Raw genomic sequence first — 20156 nt, 5'->3', positions numbered from 1 at the left:
GGACTGGCCCACCAGGTCAGAGGAACAAATGGCCTTTTGTTCGGGTTCTGAGTCTGCGGGATTCGAAGTTGGTATGGATTGATAGCTAGGAGCACCTATCTCGTAGCGAGCATTGACTTAAGGCTTACGATCTCTCGGCAGCAGTTGAACCGGTCACGGTCAATGTTGGTTCGCGTTGCTGGGTGACCCGGTCAAGAAGAACGATTTGAACTTGAAGGCTCAACTTTATAGTCCCCAGGGGCTTCCCGCCTTTCGGTGCGGACCCTGTACCTGGTTCTAGGTGATTGGACTTCGTTCTAATCGCTTGGTTCGATTTTCCAATACTGGAGCAGTTCCCTGATCAATGGGCGGTCTTGAGGTGTCTGATAACCTCTTTTGTGTTGGCTCCTGCTGGCGCCGGGGAGTCTGGCTTAGTTTTGTTTGTCCCAAATGTTGCTATTGTTCCCGGGGATTGCTTATTAGTATGTAGATGGTTGCTACATTATTATGCAAATGGCTGCTAGTATCGATGCTGTCTGGGCCTTTGCAGAGTTTAATACACAGTAAACTTGCACCTGCTGGTTTCTGCCAGTGTAGACTGAATTTCCTTGCAGCCTTTGCTATTCTCCATTTTACATCGGGAGTTGGCCAACTCAGGTGGCTACACCATTCTCGGTCGCCGCTCTGCCTGCCATCATTTCAGTGTCCCACCCCACCACTCCCCACTGTTACCCATGTCTCTGTCGTCCTACCACACCCCATACCCCAGCCCCCTCCATCTCCATTTTCACGATACCCCATCAACCCTCAGCACTGCAGCAAACAAGTAACTATAGCAAAATTAATGGCTCGCCATGACGCAAAGACTCTAGCTGTGAGGAAGCGCATGAAGGTATCAGATTATGCCTGGGGAACACTTGACTAAATGACTAACATTCAATTAACTAATCACCTTTTAAGTGATTGTTACCTCTTTGAACAAATCAGGAAGCCTCAGCTGAGAATCAGAACCAATGAAAAATAAACAAGGGACTTTAGATAAGGATTTCCTTAAGAGTAAGATCATATGATCAATTGTTCTGTTCTGAATTCTTGCTTTGCGGAATTCTTGAAGCATTTGTTAAATTACTTTTGTTTTAAAGTAATTTCTTTATATTTTTCTTATGTTTATGTTTTAGTGCTTTGGCTATGTCTTGACAAGTTTGTGTATTATTTGGATTTAAGTTTTGATTCACGTCTTATGCAAGTGTACTAAAGTTAATATTTAGCAATAAAATCGCATTTTGGACACCTCCAATCAGCCGGACTGTTTACCCTTATTTGGAAGATAAATAAGAGATCCTCCAGTCCCGCAGCACACACTGAGTGCTGACCTCCTGGAGTACGGAGGCATGCACCGTGAGCAGACCAACCATAAACCTGAGACAACCACCCTGAGCAGACCAACCACACATTCCTACCAGTGTGACAGCACACTCGCTTTTTGAGAACCCAGTGCAGCGCTATTGCAGGTTGGCTTTGAATGTTGCGCTCACCCCCAAGTCATGAGCAAAGTGAGGGTGGACAGCTACACATCACTTTTATTCGATCGTGATTTAGACCTGGCCTAATTTCCCACTAGCATGACAGGTAATGGGAGGGGAATGTGGTTTTGGTGAGTTGTGATTTTAATGAGCATTAATGAGCATGGTAATACATTAAAAATATTTTACTTGTTCATGGGATGTGGGCATTGCAGGGCAGGCTGTGCCAGCATTTATTGCCCATCCCTAATTGTCCTTGAGGAGGCAATTAAGAGTCAACTACATTGCTGTGGGTCTGGAGTTGCATGTAGGCCAGACCAGATAAGGATGGCAGATTTCCTAACCGAAAGGACATTAATGAATCAGATGGGTTTTTATGACAATCAACAATGGTCATCAATAGACTTTTAATTTCAATTTTTTATTTATTTCAAATTTCACAATCTGCAGTGGCGTGTTTCGAACCTTAGTCCCCAAAGCATTACTCTGGGGCTCCGGTTTACTCGTCCAGTGACAATACCACTACGCCACTGCCTTCCGGGGTTCCCATCATGGATCAGCGGGAAGCCCAAACTGCAATCAGCCCACCGCGAAAGTGGTGTGGGGAAAATTACAAATTGATTTCCTGCCAGAGGGATTTCAAATTTTTGGCTTTTTTTTGTATTTTACATTCCTGCCCGCCACGAACCTGCCAACTAAGTAAAATCAATACCAAAGATAAATGAATCAGATCAAAGATCTGCTGGGGTTTAAACCCAGCTGACTGATTTTCTCTTTTTAGGAATTGACAGGTGTTGCATCCTCTGCCTGAGTCAGCAGGCGTATTGCCCACGTGAGCTTTAAAGCAGTGATTTGTTTCACTGCCTCGATCTGTTCTCCTCGTTAGCTTTCAGGTGGCGGTTTCTCTTTTGCCAGGGCTGGTAAATTCAGCCCTAAATGTCTGAAATCTAATTTGACCAAATTATTTTGCTCAGTTAAAAATTTTACAGAATAATGAAGGAGCATATTCAGCAATGCATTCTTCATGAAAGCTTCAAGGAACTTGCTTTCATTACTTATTGTTATCTACAACTATCTCTGCTGTGTGTGTTATGTAATAAATAACAGCAGCACTGCCTTTCATGTGCAGCTTTCACTTAACTCAGTGACAACACCAAATTAATCAGCAGCACACTATAATAAAATTTGTTACATTTCAATAGGTACAGTGTCTTGTTATGTGGTTGTAGCATCAGATAAGAATATCCTTGACTGAAAGGCATGGATTCAAGGCCAAGCCTCAACTGGCCTTTGCCATTATTTTCCTTCTGCAGAGCGTGTTTAGTCAAACATATAGGGCGCGATTTAATTCAATGGGATTTAACTGTTAAATAGGAGGCCTCAGCAGGGAGTGCGCAGCCGAGATAGCACATAGCCCTAGTTTCTGCACTGAGGTACTCCGCTTGCCGGAACACCTTGGTGTAGCAAGAGATCAGGACGCCCCCAGTGCAACCACCGACCCCGGTGCAATCACCAACTCCTCCCAGCCCCAACTCATGGTGAGGAAGTCCCTGGCAACACCCACTCCCCCAACACTCACACAGTACACCCCAACCCAATTTCAGCACGGCACCACTAGTCTGACACCCTGGCAGTGCCCCAGCCAGCTGGCAGTGCTACCTAGGAACCTTGGCAGTGTCAGGCTGCACCTAGCTGGCATTCCAGTGTGCCAGACTGGCAGTGCTAAGGTGCCCAGGTATCATCATCCAATCCCTGGGAGACCCCACAAGTGCTGCTCCGTCTGGGTATGGAAACCAGTACTGAAAGACATTCACCCAATGTCTCTGAGGTGAAGGGGATAGATCCCAATGCCTCGGGTGCCTCGTGTAACTGCATATTAAGGTGAGACTAGCCGTCTCGCTTTAATATGCGGATTTGCCAAAAAGTGATCCTATCCGCAATGGGCAAAATTCACATTGCAATGTCTCACAGGAGCGGGATCTTGCAAGGTTTTGCTAGCTGGGTAGATCCCGGGGGCAGTGTCTCCCGGCTTCTATTGGCCAGGTTGTGCCATGGTGCGCTGCCTTTCAGGTGCAACATGGTTGTTCGATCACGCCCATAATTACATGCAATAATATATTTATTACTGAAGACAAATAAGAAAAACAATATCGATCAAAGGATGTTATCTTTAGGAAACAAATGTGAACTGGTGTTGTGCAGCTTAACTTACTGTATAATGATGTGCTGTCTTTCACTAAGTGCTCGTTTTCAATATACTTTTACTGGTCGTCACTGTGTTTGCCATCTGAGCGTGGGATAGAATTGCTGCCTGATTGCATTAAAGCTACTTTCCGGCTTGAATCACCTGAGAGAAGACTTGTGTTAGAAAACATCACTCCCATAATTGATGAGCACATATTCCATTAGCAGTCGCTTTTTAGTCTTCAAGGCACATCAAATGTCAACATACTTTTAACTTACTCGTGGGAGTTTCGACCTGATTTGAAAATGACATGGCAATCAAAAACCAGGGCCAAAAAATAAGGTGGAAATTATATCAACATTCTTCACGATTCAAAGTACAAAGCAGCATTTTTAGCTGACATAGGCCTTTTATAAAATATAGATTTCAAAGCATTATGTCACATATCTGACAGAATTAAGAACAAATGCCAAACAGAAACAGAATTGTGCTTTTCCTTTTATTCACGTGTGGGACGTGAGTGATACTGACAAAGTGAGAATCCTGCCCATAGCTTCAAGTCAGGGATGGTGTTTAACTTGCAGGTGGTGGTGTTCCCATCTCTCTGCTGCCCTTTTTCATTTAGGTGATAGTAGTCACGGGTTTGGAAGGTTTGAGAGAGCCTTGGTGCCTTGATGCAGTGCATTGGAAAGACGGTACACACTCCTGCCATTGTGCGTTTGTGTGGTGGTGGAAGTGAATTATTCAGGTAGTGTAAGGGGTGCCAATCAAGTGCCAATCACTTTGTCCTAGGTGGTGTCAAGCATCTTGACTGCAGTTGGAGCTGCTCTCAGCCAGGCAAATAGAGAATATTCCATCACAGTCCAGACTTGCGTCTCATCGACAGTAGACAAGCTTTGGATATTCAGGAGATGGCCTTAGAGTTCCCAGCCTCTGACCTGCTCTTCTAGGTTCAGTATTCATATGGCTTGTCCATTCAAATTTCTGATCAACGGTAAGACTCAGGATGTTGATAGTGGGGAATTCAGTGATGGTAATGCCAATGCACATCATAAGTGTAACATTATGATAAATGTATAGAACTCTATGAGTTAATGTTATGTCCAAATCAACCACTAGAGGGAGCTAGATGTAGATCTATTTAAAGCATCAATGCTAAGCCTTCTGAGACAGTGTTGAGGAGAAGGCTAGAACACAGATTGTAGGAAAGATAGTGTGAGTGAGAGCAGATCATAGTTATTGTATCAGTGTAAAGATTAGGAGTAGATGAGTGTGGATTGTATGTTTATTATCAACTGTTTATTATATAGGAGTAGGTGTTGAATCCAATGAAGTAGTGTAAATAAATCTTTAGCTATGTTTAATACAAAAGCTAGTTGTGGTCTTTGTGAACACTACAACAACCATCCTCGGATCAGAACCACAAAGAACACCACATGGTACCAGGGGCATATTTCTAAGAATAATAAGCAATTAGATTAGACAGGATAGATTTAAGAAAATTCAATGAAACAATCATGCCACTACACCGATCAAAGAAATCTGTACAAATGATGGATCATAAGATGGAAGGTCTGAAGAAATCTGACTACTTCAAAACAACCAGTAAATTATGTTAAAATTGGTCATTTTTCAAACAACAGTTTGAAGTTTTCCTATCTGCCTCCACGCTAGAAAAGGCTTCCGATCAGGGAAAAATAGCGCTTCTTCTTAATTTGGATGGAACGCAAGCTTAGCGTTGTTTAATTCATTTGAATTTGCTGAAGATGAGGATAAAAAAAGTATAACATGGTGCAGAAATTTGATGCTCACTGCAAAAGGCAAGTGAACGAGAGCTATAAGATCTATATGTTCAGAAGAAGACTGCAGCTGAAAAGGGAGTCGGTAGATTCTTTTACTACTGCTTTAAAGTTAAAAGCGCAGTTGTGTAACTTCTCCTCCGTTGCTGATTCAATGCTTTGCGATCAAATTCTATTTGGGGCAAATGTCAAACGTTTGCAAGGAAAAATGCAGAGACGACCGATTTTGCTGCTGGATGAAGTGATTAATATGTGTAAAGCCAGTGAGCAACCATCCTCTGAATATGCAGAGTTCAGGGCAAACGAAAAGGCGCAAAGTCAGGAAAAGTGGCGGATGCCATTAATGCTGTGTCACAGCACAGAAAACTGCATACAACAGCTGGTGGCCATTTTGAGAGTGACATCACGAGCATGATGACGTGCACATACTGTGGCCACGCCCACAGTAAAAGAAACTGTCCGGCAAAATGCAAACAATGTTCCAATTGCTGTAAATACAATCACTTTGCAGCACAGTGCCGTTTTGCAACAGCTTTTACAGTAAATAAATTATAAAAATCCTACGATTATAGGAAGATTCAGAGTATACAGAGTAAAGGAAAATAAAAATATATCTTAATTGATAATGATGATTCCTCCCAATATGCGCTGAAAGATACTTTCATGGTTGATGCAATTACTAGGATTAATGCACTGTGATAAAAAACCAGTACATCAGGTTTCCAAAATTATTTGAGAGTGGACTGTACTACTTGATATAAATGGGTCTGAAATTCCATTTAAGATAGATACAGGAGCTCACTCAAATTGAATAATGGGAAAGGATTTAAGACAAGCATACAACACACCACTAATAAAGAAATCAACCTGTCGATTGACTGACTGTAATGGAAATACCATAGCCATCAGAGGTTCCTGCTGTCTCATTGTTCAGAATGGCGACATCAGTATGCCATGAGACTTTGAAATAGTAGAAAATGACAAATCATCACTACCTGGGGTGGATGCTTGCGATAAATTACACTTGGTTAAAAGGATACACACAACCAATAATTTGAAAGATTCGCTAAAAAATGAAATTGAACAACGTTTGGGTAAATTTGACCATGTGTTCTCTGGAATGGGCACCCTGCCCTTTACATACAGTATTAAACTAGAAAAGGATGCCAAATCTGTAATACATGCGCCAAGAAGAGTGCCAGCTCCATTGAGAGATAGTCTCAAGACCGAGCTTGACCGAATACAACAGTTAGACAAAATCTCCAAGGTCGCCAAACTGATGAGCTGGATCAGTTCGACGGTATGCATATGCAAACCTAATGGAGAATTAAGAATCTGCATAGATCCAAAAGACCTAAATAATAATATTATTAGGGAACATTATCCCATACCCAAGAGAGAAGAGATCACATCAATCAGAAATGGCTAATGCCAAGTTTTTCACAAAATCAGATGCTTCTAAAGGATTTTGACAACTTAAAGTTGACAATCAAAGCAGAAAGCTTGGAGCCTTTAACATGCCTTTTGGTAAATATTGATTCATTAGGCTACCTTTCGGGATCATATCTGCAGCTAAAATTCTTCATCGGGCGATGGAAACCGTCATCAAAGCGATACCGGGTGTCAGAGTATATGTTGACGATGTAATCATCTGGTCTAATATTCTAGAGAAACACTGTGACAGGCTCAAGAAAGTGCTCACCAAAGTTCATCAAAATGGATTGAAACTAAATCAGGAAAAATGTCAATTTGGGATCCACAAATTGAAATTTTTAGGTGATATCATATCGCAGGATGGAGTTCAACTGGATCAAGACAAAATTAATGCCATAGGTGACATGCCGGTACCAATTGACAAAGAAAAGCAATTCTGGGACTGCTCGGTGTTGTAAACTTTATGGGAAAATTCATTCCCAACCTATCGAATCGAACAATAGCTCTGTGCAATCTCATCAAAAAGAATGTTGATTTTAAATAGGCACCTGAAAACGCAGATGAGTGGCAAGACATAAAAGCAGCTCTGACCACTGCTCCATTGTTAGTGTTTTATGACTCAACAAAGGGAACAAAAATTTCCACCGATGCCAGCAAACGGCATAGGCGCAGCCCTACTTCAAAAAGATTATCATTATCTGTGTAAACCTGTAGCATATGGATCTCGTTCGATGACTCCTATTGAGCAACGGTATGCGCAAATAAAAAAAGAGTGTCTTGATCTCCTAACAGGCATCACCAAATTTCATGATTATGTATATAGTTTACTGCACTTTGTAGTTGAAACTCATCATAGACCTCTAGTTAACATCATCAAGAAAGACCTTAACGAGTTGTCTCCACGACTTCAGAGAATGATCATGAAGCTATGGAGATACGATTTCACACTAGTCTACACGCCAGGAGAAGACTTAGTTGTTGCTGATATCTTATCAAGAGCTACAAATAATAGTGATACCTCGATTTCAGATATAGTACACATTCTGGAAGCACAAGCTTCATTTGTTGCTGAAATGCTTAGTGTCTGACAAGAAGCTATGTATCATAAGAGAAGAAACAGAGAAGGACTTGACACTCCGAAGGGTAATCAAATACCTGAAAGAAGGATGGCCCAATGGATGTTGCTTCAGTTTTCACAGTGTCAAAGATGACCACACTCGTAGTCAAAGGAGGCAGAATAGTTATTCCCTCCTGCCGATGAAGATATATCTTGGAACAGATACACGAGGGTCACCAAGGAATTGAAAATTGTCATAGATGAGCAAGACAATCTGTGTACTGGCGTGGAATCAACAAGGATGTGGACAGTCATGTGCTGGGATGCAGCATTTGGGCAGCATGGTGGCATAGTGGTTAGCACTGCTGCTTCATGGTGCCTAGGTCCCAGGTTCGATCCCGGCTCTGGGTCACTGTCCATATGGAGTTTGCACATTCTCCCCCACAACCCAAAGTTTCGCCCCCACAACCCAAAGATGTGCAGGGTAGGTGAACTGGCCACGCTAAATTGCCCCTTAATTGGACAAAATGAATTTCTAAAAAGCAAGGAATGCAGCATTTGTCAGATGCATCAATCTGCACCATGCAAAGAAATCTTGGAAGAAAATGAAGTAATCACCTATCCATGGCTTAAAGTTAGAATGGATCTATTCTACTTTAAAGGTCATGACTATTTAGTTATTATTGACTACTATTCCAACTATCCTGAGGTTATTACTCCTACTGATTCAACGACTCGATCTGTAATCCGAGCAGCAAAATCTGTTTTTGCTCAAGATGGAATTCCATTACACATCGTCTCTGACACTGATCCGTACATCACCAGCTGGGCGTGGACAGAATTTGCAGAAGGTTATAATTGTACCCCCAATCCAATGAAAAAGCTGAGAAAGGCATAGGAATAGTTAAGAAGCTATTCAGCAAAGCACTAGATGACAACAAAGATTTATCATTAGCACTGTTGACATACAGAGCTACTCCATTGCAACTGAATGTAAAACAAGAAAATGATGCATGCTCGCTAATGTAATATTCAAAGAAAAAATGTTCGAGTTTATAACCTTTTTTTCCAAAGAAAGGGGATGTGACATTATGATAAATGTACAGAACTGTAACGGTTAATGTTATGTCCGAATCAACCACTAGAGGGAGATAGATGTGGAACTATAGGGGTGGAGGGGGCAAGGTGGAAGGTGGATGGGGCAATGGTGAGAAGGGAGGAGGAGTGAGGGAGGTCGAGAGGGAAGGGAAGGACAGAGTGTTATATTATTCTAATATGAATTAGGAAATGTATGTTTGTGTTTGAATGTGTTAAGTATCCTCGAACCACATCACTCACTGATGCACTATTCTGTGTATTGAAGGAACAATGTATCAGTCTGCAGCACAGTAACACAGTGGTTAGCACAGTTGCTTCACCTCTCCAGAATGCCAGGTTCGATCCCGGCTCTGGGTCACTGTGTGTGTGGAATTTGCACATTCTCCCCGTGTTTGCGTGGGTTTCCTCCGGGTGCTCCGGTTTCCTACCACAGTCCAAAGATGTGCAGGTTAGGTGGATTGGCATTGATAAATTGCCCTGAGTGTCAAAAAAGGTTACGTGGGGTTACTGGGTTACGGGGATAGGGTGGAGGCGTGGGCTTAAGTAGGGTGCTCTTTCCAAGAGCCGGTGCAGACTCAATGGCCGAATGACCACCTTCTGCACTGTATGTTCTATATTTTATGTTCTATATAAAGCATTGACGCTAAGCCTTCTGAGAGAGTGTTGAGGAGAAGGATAGAAGACAAACTGTAGGAAAGATAGAGTGAGTGAGAGCAGATCATAGATATGGTATTAGTGTAGATCATAGTTATTGCATTAGTGTAGATATTAGTAGTAGATGAATGTGGATTATATGTTTATTATCAACTGTTTATTAGATAGGAGTGTTGAATCCAATTAAGTAGTGTAAATAAATCTTTAGCTTTGTTTAATATAAAAGCTAGTTGTGGTCTTTGTGAGCACTCCACCAACCATCCTTGGATCAGAACCACAAAGAACAACACAATAAGGAGATACTTAGATTCTCTCTTGTTGGAGATAGGCATTGCCTGGCACTTGTGTGGACAAATTCCCATTACTTCCATTTACCTGCGCAACCCATTTGCAAATACCTATCTTTGGACCATTCAGGGTAAGTAGAGAAGCAAAGAGAATGGCAATGTGTGAATAAAAATGGCTCAAAATATTGATTTGCCGGACGCAAACATTGTGCCTGTTCAGCAGATACATGACTCTGGTCTGTGGTTGGAATTAATTAAACAAAGTCAGGAATTTAAAAAATATTACTTATACATCTGTATAATGTGTAATAGAAATAGCTTACAACTGCATTCAGTCATTTTCTCCCATTATTAATTCTTATTTCAAATTTATTTATTAATTAAACCCTCTCCTCTTCCAAGATAGTACAGTGTCACCACTAGTGGGAGGCATAAATATAAGTTTACATTATAAATGTGGACAAGGGCATTTTCTGGTTATGGGAAAATAAGGAATGTATAATTGTTATTATTTCCTGGATTCCAACCACAGTTTTGCCTTAAGACCTTGATTCTTGATTTCCCTTGATTCTATAGAATATCATTTATTCAGGGGGTTCCACTGATCTCCCACCATAACTTTGGCAGAAACCCGAAGGAAATGGCTTAAATAGCTGTTTGCATCATTTCGCTCGAAATTCTGTTGATCATCCCTCAAAGCTACGGGGAGATTCTGGAGAACATCTTTGGGAAAGATACTCTTCTGAGTGAAATTCCATGAAAATATTAACTGGCATATAACAATGATTTGTGGGACAATGAGAAATAGAATTAGAGCCAATGTTTCTTGCTGTTGGGCTATTTTTTGTTATCAATTTCTGAGAGCATGGATGCAATTTTGTTTCAACACCATGTGAGGCCATTGAACTGCAAATTGAATTGTAGTAAAGATAGTGGGCGGGATTCGCAGGAGCCCGACGCTGAAATTGTGTTCAGTGATCCAACGCCGAAATCGGAGCCAGCGCCGGTTTGACGCCGGTCTCCCATGCTCCACCCCCTACAAAATGACATCATTGTAGTTGGAATCCAGGAAACAATAAAAATTATACATTCCTTATTTTCCCATTTCCAGAAAATGCAGTTGCAGGACCGAGCGCATCATCGGCTGGCCCAGCCGTGATGCTCCGCCCCCGGTGGGCCGGGTTCCCAACGGCTTGTAGTCTTAGCCGGCGTGCCGGGTGCGGACTGTGTCCAGCGCCGTCACACTCGGCCGGGATCCATGCCACTGACCAGGAGGGGGCAGCATCTGCTAGGGGTGGGGGGACTGGTGAGGGGTAGCCAGGGGGTGGGCTGTGGGGTCGCGGTTTGCGGATTAGGTTACCCGCAGGGCCGGTGCCATGTCAGCCGTGCGCACGTGTGGCCCAGGACTCGGCAATTCTCTGGCCGTTTTTGGCCCGGGCAGCGGGAATTTCAGTTGTCACCGGTGCTTGACCCTCACCGGTCTCGGTACCGGCGAGGTGTGGACTCCGAATTTCCTGTTGTGAAAGTCGGCACATTTTAAGCTGGCGTCAGCACTTAGTCTCCAGAACGGAGAATCCAGCCCGGTCAGTCTATAGGGTTAACATTTTACTCATTCAAAAATAGACCATAGAATCATAGAATTTACAGTGCAGAAGGATCCATTCGGTCTATCAAATTTACGCCAGCCCTTGGAAAGAGCATCCTACCTAAGCCCACAACTCCACCCTTAACCCAGTAACCCCACCTAACGTTTTTGGACACTAAGGGCAATTCAGCATGGCCAATCCATCTAATCTGCACATCTTTGGACAGTGGGAGGAAGCCGGAGCACCCGGAGGAAACCCACGCAGACACGGGGAGAACGCACAGACTCCGCACAGACAGTGACCCAAGCTGGGAATCGAACTTATGACCCTGGAGCTGTGAAGCAACTGTGCTAACCACTGTGCTACTGTTCTACCCTTCAACTAGCATAGAAAGGTTTTCTGAAGTGTCAAGGAAAACAGACATCTTTGATCAGCATTTTCTCTTTCCCATCTCCCATGATAAACAATAAGCTGTCAGTGCTTACTGATTCAAGAGAGGCAGTCAAGGTCAAGGTCAGTATGTTCAATCATGGATTCACATATTCGGTCAGAACTACCTCATAGTCCGTGTGGAGTTTGCGCATTCTCCCCATGTCTGCGTGAGTTTCACCCCCAGAACCCAAAGATGTGCAGGTTAGCTAGATTGGCCATGCTAAAATTGCCCCTTAATTGGGAAAAAATAATAATTGGGTACTCTAAATTAAATAAAAATGAACTACTTCATAGTTCCATTCATCATTTACTTTTTGAACCCAACAATCGTTCGGGTGAGAAATGATTTAAAGGTGATCTTTCTGTAGATGAACAAGCAGGTTGTGTGCTATTGCAGCGAGATGGCTTATTTTATCACAATAAAGTAGCCAGCCATCTGCATCAATTGACAACCCTGCTACAAATTGCTTCGAAGTCTGTATTTTGAGACCTCATGACATGATAATAACAGCAGTGTCTGGAAGAGGAGACTAACTGCAGAAGTATTATCAAGCCTTCCTCTATTATGCGTGGTTTCCAATGAATGAGATTTGATAATAGAAATGTTGAAACAAATTTAAATTTTTATAGTACGATTTGATTTAGTTTGATTTCAATAAATAGATAAAGGCAATGAAAACACATTACATAAGGATATGCATATATTTTAACATGATTAACCAAATTAAAGAAAAGGTATGTTAAAGAAAATATATTTGCAAAAAAAATCAAGTTAAAAATAATTTTAAAATACTTATTATAAACTGATCTTGAATCAATTTCCGAAGAGAGTTACAGAAATTTATTTATTACCTTGTTTTGAGAGACCTTTTCAGTCCGAGCTTATCCTTCATAGTCTTGTTCCTAAGCAGTAAGTTAATGGGTTCAAGCCTGGCTTCATTAAATTGAGCATGCACCTCGGCTGAAACTGCTTTGTAGACCTGAGGGAAAGCTGCATTGTCAAAAACGTGGGGCGGAATTTTCAGATTGTTTTTTCAAAATGTCAACTCAGGCGAGAAATGTGGCGTGGAGCCGACCGGCGGCGCTGATGGTTTTCCTTGCCATTTTTTTGCATTTGAAAAAAGAGTGAATGGGCCCACCTTGACATAAAGTTAGGCTTTTAAAAGATCAAGGTGCCCTTAAAATATATATAGAAGATGTGTTAGAGTGGATTAGGATGGAGAAGGAATCGTGTAAGGGGTCTAATTTGAGGGCTATAGTGACGGCAGCATTACCTATGGCACCGAGTAGGTATTCAGGGAGCCCGGTGATGCAGTCCATCGTGAAGATATGGGGTGGGATCCTCCTGTACCCGGCGGGGCGGGCCATACCGGCGCCGAGGAGTGGCGTGAACCACTCCGGCATCGGGCCGCCCAGAAGGTGCAGAATCCTCCGCATCTTCAGGGGCTAGACCGGCGGCAGAGGGGTTGGCACCGCAGGTTGGCACATACGCGGAAGTGCCAGCGTGTGCTGGCGTCATCCCAGCGCATGCGCAGGGGTGTTCTTCTCCGTGCCGGCCATGCGGAGGTTGACAGCAGTCGGCGCGGAGGGAAAGAGTGCCCTCACAGCACAGGCCCACCTGCGGATCGGTGGGCCCCAATCGTGGGTCAGGCCACCGTGGGGGCACACCCCGGGGCCAGATCCCCCCTTGCCCCCTCGAGGACTCTGCAGGCCGCCCGCAGAGCCAGGTCCCGCCGGTAGGGTCCTGGTTTGATTTATGCCGGCATAACTGGCCGAAAACGGGCGGCCGCTTGTGGGGCAGAGAATCGCCGGGGGGGCCACTGCCAACAGCCCCCGACCGGCGCAGAAAAATCGGAGCAGCGGGGCAGGATTCACGCCCTCCACGGCGATTCTCCGACCCGGCAGGGGATCGGAGAATCCCGCCCAAGGAATCAGTCGAGGAGGCATTTTAGGGTGGAAGGGATGTCGGTGTTAACGCCGCTGCGCAAGAATCATGGGTTTGAGCCCGGGTGGATAGTGTATACAGGAGGTGGGGGGAAGTGGGGCTGGTCAAGGTGAGGGATTTGTATCTGGAGGAAGGGTTTGCCAGTCTGGAGGAGCTAAGGGAGAGGGTGGAGCTGCTGAGGGGGAGTGTGTTCAGGTATCTACAGGTTAGGGACTTTGCGCAAAAGATCTGTAGGGGCTTCACTAGATTTCCGGGATTCACCCTGTTGTAGCAACTGCTGCTCCTGGATATGGAAGGGGAGGGAAGAATTGGGGATATATACAAGTGGCTGGGGGAACAGGGAGGCGAGCGGGTGGTGAAGATCAAGGAGAAATGGGAAGCAGAGTTGGGAGGGGAGTTCAATTGGGGAGTATGGAGTAAGGCACTGCGAAGGGTAAACGGAACCTCCTATTGTGCAAGGATGAGCCTTATACAGTTTAAGGTGGTGCACAGGGTGCCTAAGACTCGGGCGAGAATGAGTGAGTTCTTTCAGGAGGTAGCAGATGAGTGTGATAGGTGTGGGCGGGGGGCCAGCGAATCACTCGCACGTGTTTTGTGGTTGCAAAACATTGGGAAGATTCTGGGTGGGAGTGTTTGCGGTCTTAGCCAGGGGAGGAGAAGGTGGACCTGGACCCTTTGGTGGCGATATTTGCAGTTTCAGAGAAGCCGGAGCTCATGGAGAGGAGGAATGCCGATGTCTTGCCTTCATCTCCCTGATTGTATGGCGGCAAATTTTGCTGGAGTGGTGGTCGGCATCGCCATCGGGGGTAGTGGCTTGATTGGGTGACCTGTACGACTTCCTGCGATTAGAGAAGATAAAGTTTGAGTTAAGGGGCTCTTTAGGGGGGTTTGAGGAAAGGTGGGGGATGTTTGTGACCATGTTTGAGGGGCTCTTCGTCACGGGGAAGGGGGGATGAAAAAGAGAAAATATCTGCACACACTGTATAGTTGATTGCTGGGAAGTATGTTTCCCAGGGTGTTTATTCACTGTAACCTGTTTTGATACATGTTTGTAACAAATACATTTTAGAAAAAAAGGCTCATCTTGATTGGTGGACTCCTCTTGAAAGTGTCAGATGTTGAGACGTGGTGGAGACTTAGAGCAGTAAAAACTGATCTCCTGGCTGTCTGGTGTGAAGTTTCTGATCTTTCATTGAGTGAATCAGCTGCCAGGTTCCTGACATTCAGCCAGCAGCCTGAGGCAAAAGTGAGGCAGATAACTTTTCACTCTTCTCAATACAGAGAAAGAAAGTTCAATGGAAGCATTTGTGTCAAGTAGTGTTAAAGATTTTTTCAGAATGTTTTCCACATTTGGAAAGGTTGCCTGCAAACCATCACATTCATATCTGTAAAAATCATCTGGTGATCTCAAAGCACAGAGTTCATCATTATTGATTAAATGAATGAATTACTACATCTTCAACATTTTTTGTGTCTATGTCCTCCCAGTAGAATTCAGTTAATCTCTTCTTAGCATTCTCATTCAAACTTTTGATGAAAAGTATGCAAAATAATTCAACAGTTTTCTTCAAAGATTCACTTCTACTCTGCAATTGTATCATTATTTTGACACAAATAACAGTGAACAATGAACTTTTTGTTCCCTACAGCAGTTAAACAGTGATTTGCGTATTTTTTTTTTGTGGCTTGCATTGTGTGATCTGAGGGTGGACAGGGTCAAGAGGGCATCAACATCATTGGAGGTAGGATTTGACATCATTTGGCATGAGGCTTGATATCATTTGGAGTGGCTGCCACATCACCAGAGGTCAAGGGGTGATCTGGGGAGCCCCACAAATATGGATAGTTCAGGGTCCCCATAAGTGTAAGTCCTCCTCTGGATCAGGTGCAATTCAAATGGGCTGCCTTGTCCTGTTTCTCCATCATTCAAAAGCACATCATTGAGTATGAATTGCTATGAGAAGTCCTGAGTTTTTGTATGGTGCTAGATAAATGCACGTTCTTTCTAATTAAAAGTAAGAGACTAACTATATAATGTACAAACCATATTCCATGCACTTTCCACAAATCCCACCCTCAGCACCAGATGGCTGTTGGAAATCAGAAGGACAACATCCAACTCATATCTTGGCCTAATTCACATGTAAATCATTCTGATTGATCCAGTCCCATGTTTCCTAAGTGTACATAGTGGAGACTGAGGCTCCATGTAGAGTCTTGTAGTAACTCATTACTCGATGTGAGAAAATGTATCCTTCATTGGGGTAAATCACCAACCATAAATCTGTGGCTAACAAAGCTATAGGGTATGAAAATGATGTTTAACCTGTGCCTGGTAGTGTGATCTTTATTTCAGAAGGATCACAAGCCTTTTCTTCAAAATCAAAATCATTATCCCAGCTGAGGAAATAGGTTATCAGCAGTGATTTGCCTAAAACCATTGAAAGACAACTACACTGGTCCCATGTTGGATTGGATTGGATTGGATTTGTTTATTTACACGTGTACCGAGGTACAGTGAAAAGTATTTTTCTGCGAGCTGATGATCAACAGATCATTAAGTACATGGGAAGAAAAGGGAATAAAAGAAAATACATAATAGGGCAACACAAGGTATACAATGTAACTACATAAGCACCGGCATCGGATGAAGCATACTGGGGTGTAGTGTTAATGAGGTCAGTCCATAAGAGGGTCGTTTAGGAGCCTGGTAACAGCGGGGAAGAAGCTGTTTTTGAGTCTGTTTGTGCGTGTTCTCAGACTTCTGTATCTCCTGCCCGATGGAAGAAGTTGGAAGAGTGAGTAAGCCGGGTGGGAGGTGTCTTTGATTATGCTGCCCGCTTTCCCCAGGCAGCAGGAGGTGTAAATGGAGTCAATGGATGGGAGGCAGGTTTGTGTGATGGACTGGGCGGTGTTCACGACTCTCTGAAGTTTCTTGCGGTCCTGGGCCGAGCTGTGATGCAGCAAGGTAGGATGTTTCCTATGGTGCATCTTTAAAAGTTGGTAAGGGTTAATGTGGACATGCCGAATTTCCTTAGTTTCCTGCTTTCTTGGTGGCAGCATTGACGTGGATGGACCAGGACAGATTTTTGGAGATGTGCACCCCTAGGAATCTGAAACTGCTAACCATCTCCACCTTGGCCCCATTGATGCTGATAGGGGTGTGTACAGTACTTTGCTTCCTGAAGTCAATGACCAGCTCTTTAGTTTTACTGGCATTGAGGGAGAGATTGTTGTCACTGTACCACTCCACTAGATTCTCTATCTCCCTCCTGTATTCTGACTCGGCGGTATTCGAGATCCGGCCCACTATGGTCGTATCGTCAGCAAACTTGTAGATGGAGTTGGAACCAAATTTTGCCACGCAGTCCTGTGTGTACAGGGAGTAGAGTAGGGGGCTAAGTACACAGCCTTGCGGAGCCTCAGTATTGAGGACTATTGTGGAGGAGGTGTTGTTGTTCATTCTTACTGATTGTGGTCTATTGGTCAGAAAATCGAGGATCCAGTTGCAGAGTGGGGAGTCAAGTCCTAGATTTTGGAGCTTTGATATGAGCTTGGCTGGGATTATGGTGTTGAAGGCAGAGCTGTAATCGATAAATAGGAGTCTGATGTTGGAGTCCTTATTGTCGAGATGCTCTAGGGATGAGTGTATGGCCAGGGAAATGGCGCCTGTTGTGGACCGGTTGTGACGGTATGCGAATTGTAGTGGATCCAGATGGTATGGGAGAATGGAGGTGATGGGCTTCATGATCAACCTCTTGAAGCACTTCATTACAACTGAAGTCAGGGCCATCGGACGGTAGTCATTGAGGCACGTTGCCTGGTTCTCCTGTTTCCTTCCCACCCTAGTAAAACTGGTTAATGGGAATCAGGGGAAAAACCTTCCACTGGTTGGAGTCATATCTGGCACAAAGGAAAATGTTTGTTGTTGTTGGAGGACAATCGTTTCAGCCCCAGAACATCACTGCATGCGTTCCTCAAGGTAGTGTCCTGGGCCCAACCATCTTCAGCTGCTTCATCAATGACCTTGCATCCATCATAAGATCAGAAGTAGGGATAAATATCTCACAGTGTTCAGTACTATTTGCACCTCCTCTGATACTGAAGCAATCAATGTTCATATACCATAAGCCCTGGGCAACATTCTGATAAATGATACTGATAACAACATACCGATAAGTGGCAATTAACACTTGTACTACACAAGTGCCTAACAATGTCCATTACCAATCTGAGAGAATCTAACTCTCCACTTGATATTTAAAGACATTACCATTGCTGAATCCCCTTCAACCACCTGGGGATTACTATTGACCAAAAACGGAACCAAACTAACTATAAATTCTGTGGCTACAAGAGCATCAGTGGCTGGGAGTTTCATGGTAAGTAACTGACCATCTATTTCCCAAAGCCTGTCCACCATCTACAAAGCACAAGTCAGGAGTGTGATGGAATACTGTCCACTTATTTGGATGAGTGTAGCTCCAAAAACAGTGAAGAAGGTCAATATCATAATAATAATCTTTATTGTCACAAGTAGGCCTACATTAACACTGCAACAAAGTTACTGTGAAGATCCCCTCATTTCCACACTCGGTGCCTGTTCGGGTACACAGAGAGTGTTCAATTCACCCAACAGCACTCTTTCGGGATTGTGGGTGGGATGAAACAGGAGCACCCGGAGGAAACCCACCCAGACACAAGGAGAACGTGCAGACTCCACACAGACCATGACCCAAGCTGGGAATCGAACCTGGGACTCTGGTGCTGTGAAGCCATAGTGCTAACCACTATGCTACCGTGCTCATCTAAGGCAACGTAACCCCTTGTGATTGGTAGTCCGTCCAGAACCTTAAACATTCACTCCCTCCACAACCAAGGCACAGTGACTGCATTATGTACCATAAAAAAGTGCACTGCAGCAACTCACCAAGACTCCTTCAACAGCATCTTCCTAACCAGTGACCCTGACCACTAGAAGGACAAGGGAAGAAAATGCATGGGAACATCACCACCAGCAAGTTCCCGCAACACACCATCCTGACTTGGAACTATATTGCCGTTCTTTCACTGTCACTAGAACATACCTTTCCTAACAGCACTGTGGTTTTACATACACCAGGTGGACTGTAGCAGTTCAATTAAGAAGAGAACTCACCGCCATCTTCTCAAGGACAATTAACGATGAACAACCAATGCTGGCCTGTTGCTAATTGTGTTTCTCTTAATTTGGCTCTGAAAATGGCGGCCAATATGGTCGCCTTCCTTAATTCTAATTACGTTTGCTCTTGAGTCGCCAGGTATCTCTCGATACCGCCACAAGGTTCAAAACTGAATACTGATCAAAGACTCGATACACCAGTTAGTAAGTTCAAACTCAATGCTCATTTATTTACACACAGTCAAATATACTCATGCACAAAACTCTACAGACTAAACTATCACTACTGCTAAAGCCTATACTTAGCTTTGGGCGCCCACTCAGTCAGAGGAACAATGGCCATTGTTCGGTTCTGAGGCTGCTGGGATCGAACTGGTACGGAATAACAGCGAAGAGCGTCTGTCTCGTAGCGTGCGTTGACCTTGGACTTACTTATTCTGATGTTGCTGTTGGGCAGGTCACTCCTTGGTGAGAGCCAGAGCCACGAGAGCGATTCTCTCTTGGGGGATCCTTCTTATATCCAAAAGGGGCTTCGCGTGCTTTTGGGCGTGCCTTGAACTTGGCCCCAATTAATTAGGCCGTTTCCCAATCGTTTCTATCGATTTCCTCCAATAGAGGGGTGGGTGCCCTGATGGCTGGGTGTGTCCTAGGTGGCCGTTGGCCTGCTTTGTTCTGGTCTCCTCTGGCGCCGGGGTGTCTGCCTTGGTATCGTTTACTTAAATGTTACTCTTTTGTCCCCGGGGATGGCTCATTAGTATGGTAATGGTTTTGCAGTATCGGTCTTGGCTGGGAGCTACGGCTCCAATCAACAGACAAACCCTGCTCCTGCTTGCTTCCTCAGTCTTGTCCATTTTCCCTGCAATCTTTGCAAAGTGTCCATTTTATAATCGGGAAGTGGCCATCCCAGATGGCTACAGGCCCAGCCAGCGAAGCTGACATCGCATGAAGGAATAATTAACTATAGCCCAAGCACCAAGACCAAAGTCAAATTGCTTAATTCTTAAAAATCCTTTGCA

The sequence above is a fragment of the Scyliorhinus torazame genome, chromosome 4 (assembly GCF_047496885.1).
Source record: "Scyliorhinus torazame isolate Kashiwa2021f chromosome 4, sScyTor2.1, whole genome shotgun sequence".
In the NCBI taxonomy this organism is placed as follows: Eukaryota; Metazoa; Chordata; class Chondrichthyes; order Carcharhiniformes; family Scyliorhinidae; genus Scyliorhinus; species Scyliorhinus torazame.
The sequence above is the reverse complement of the archived record's forward strand: the minus strand, read 5'-3'. Positions refer to the sequence as shown.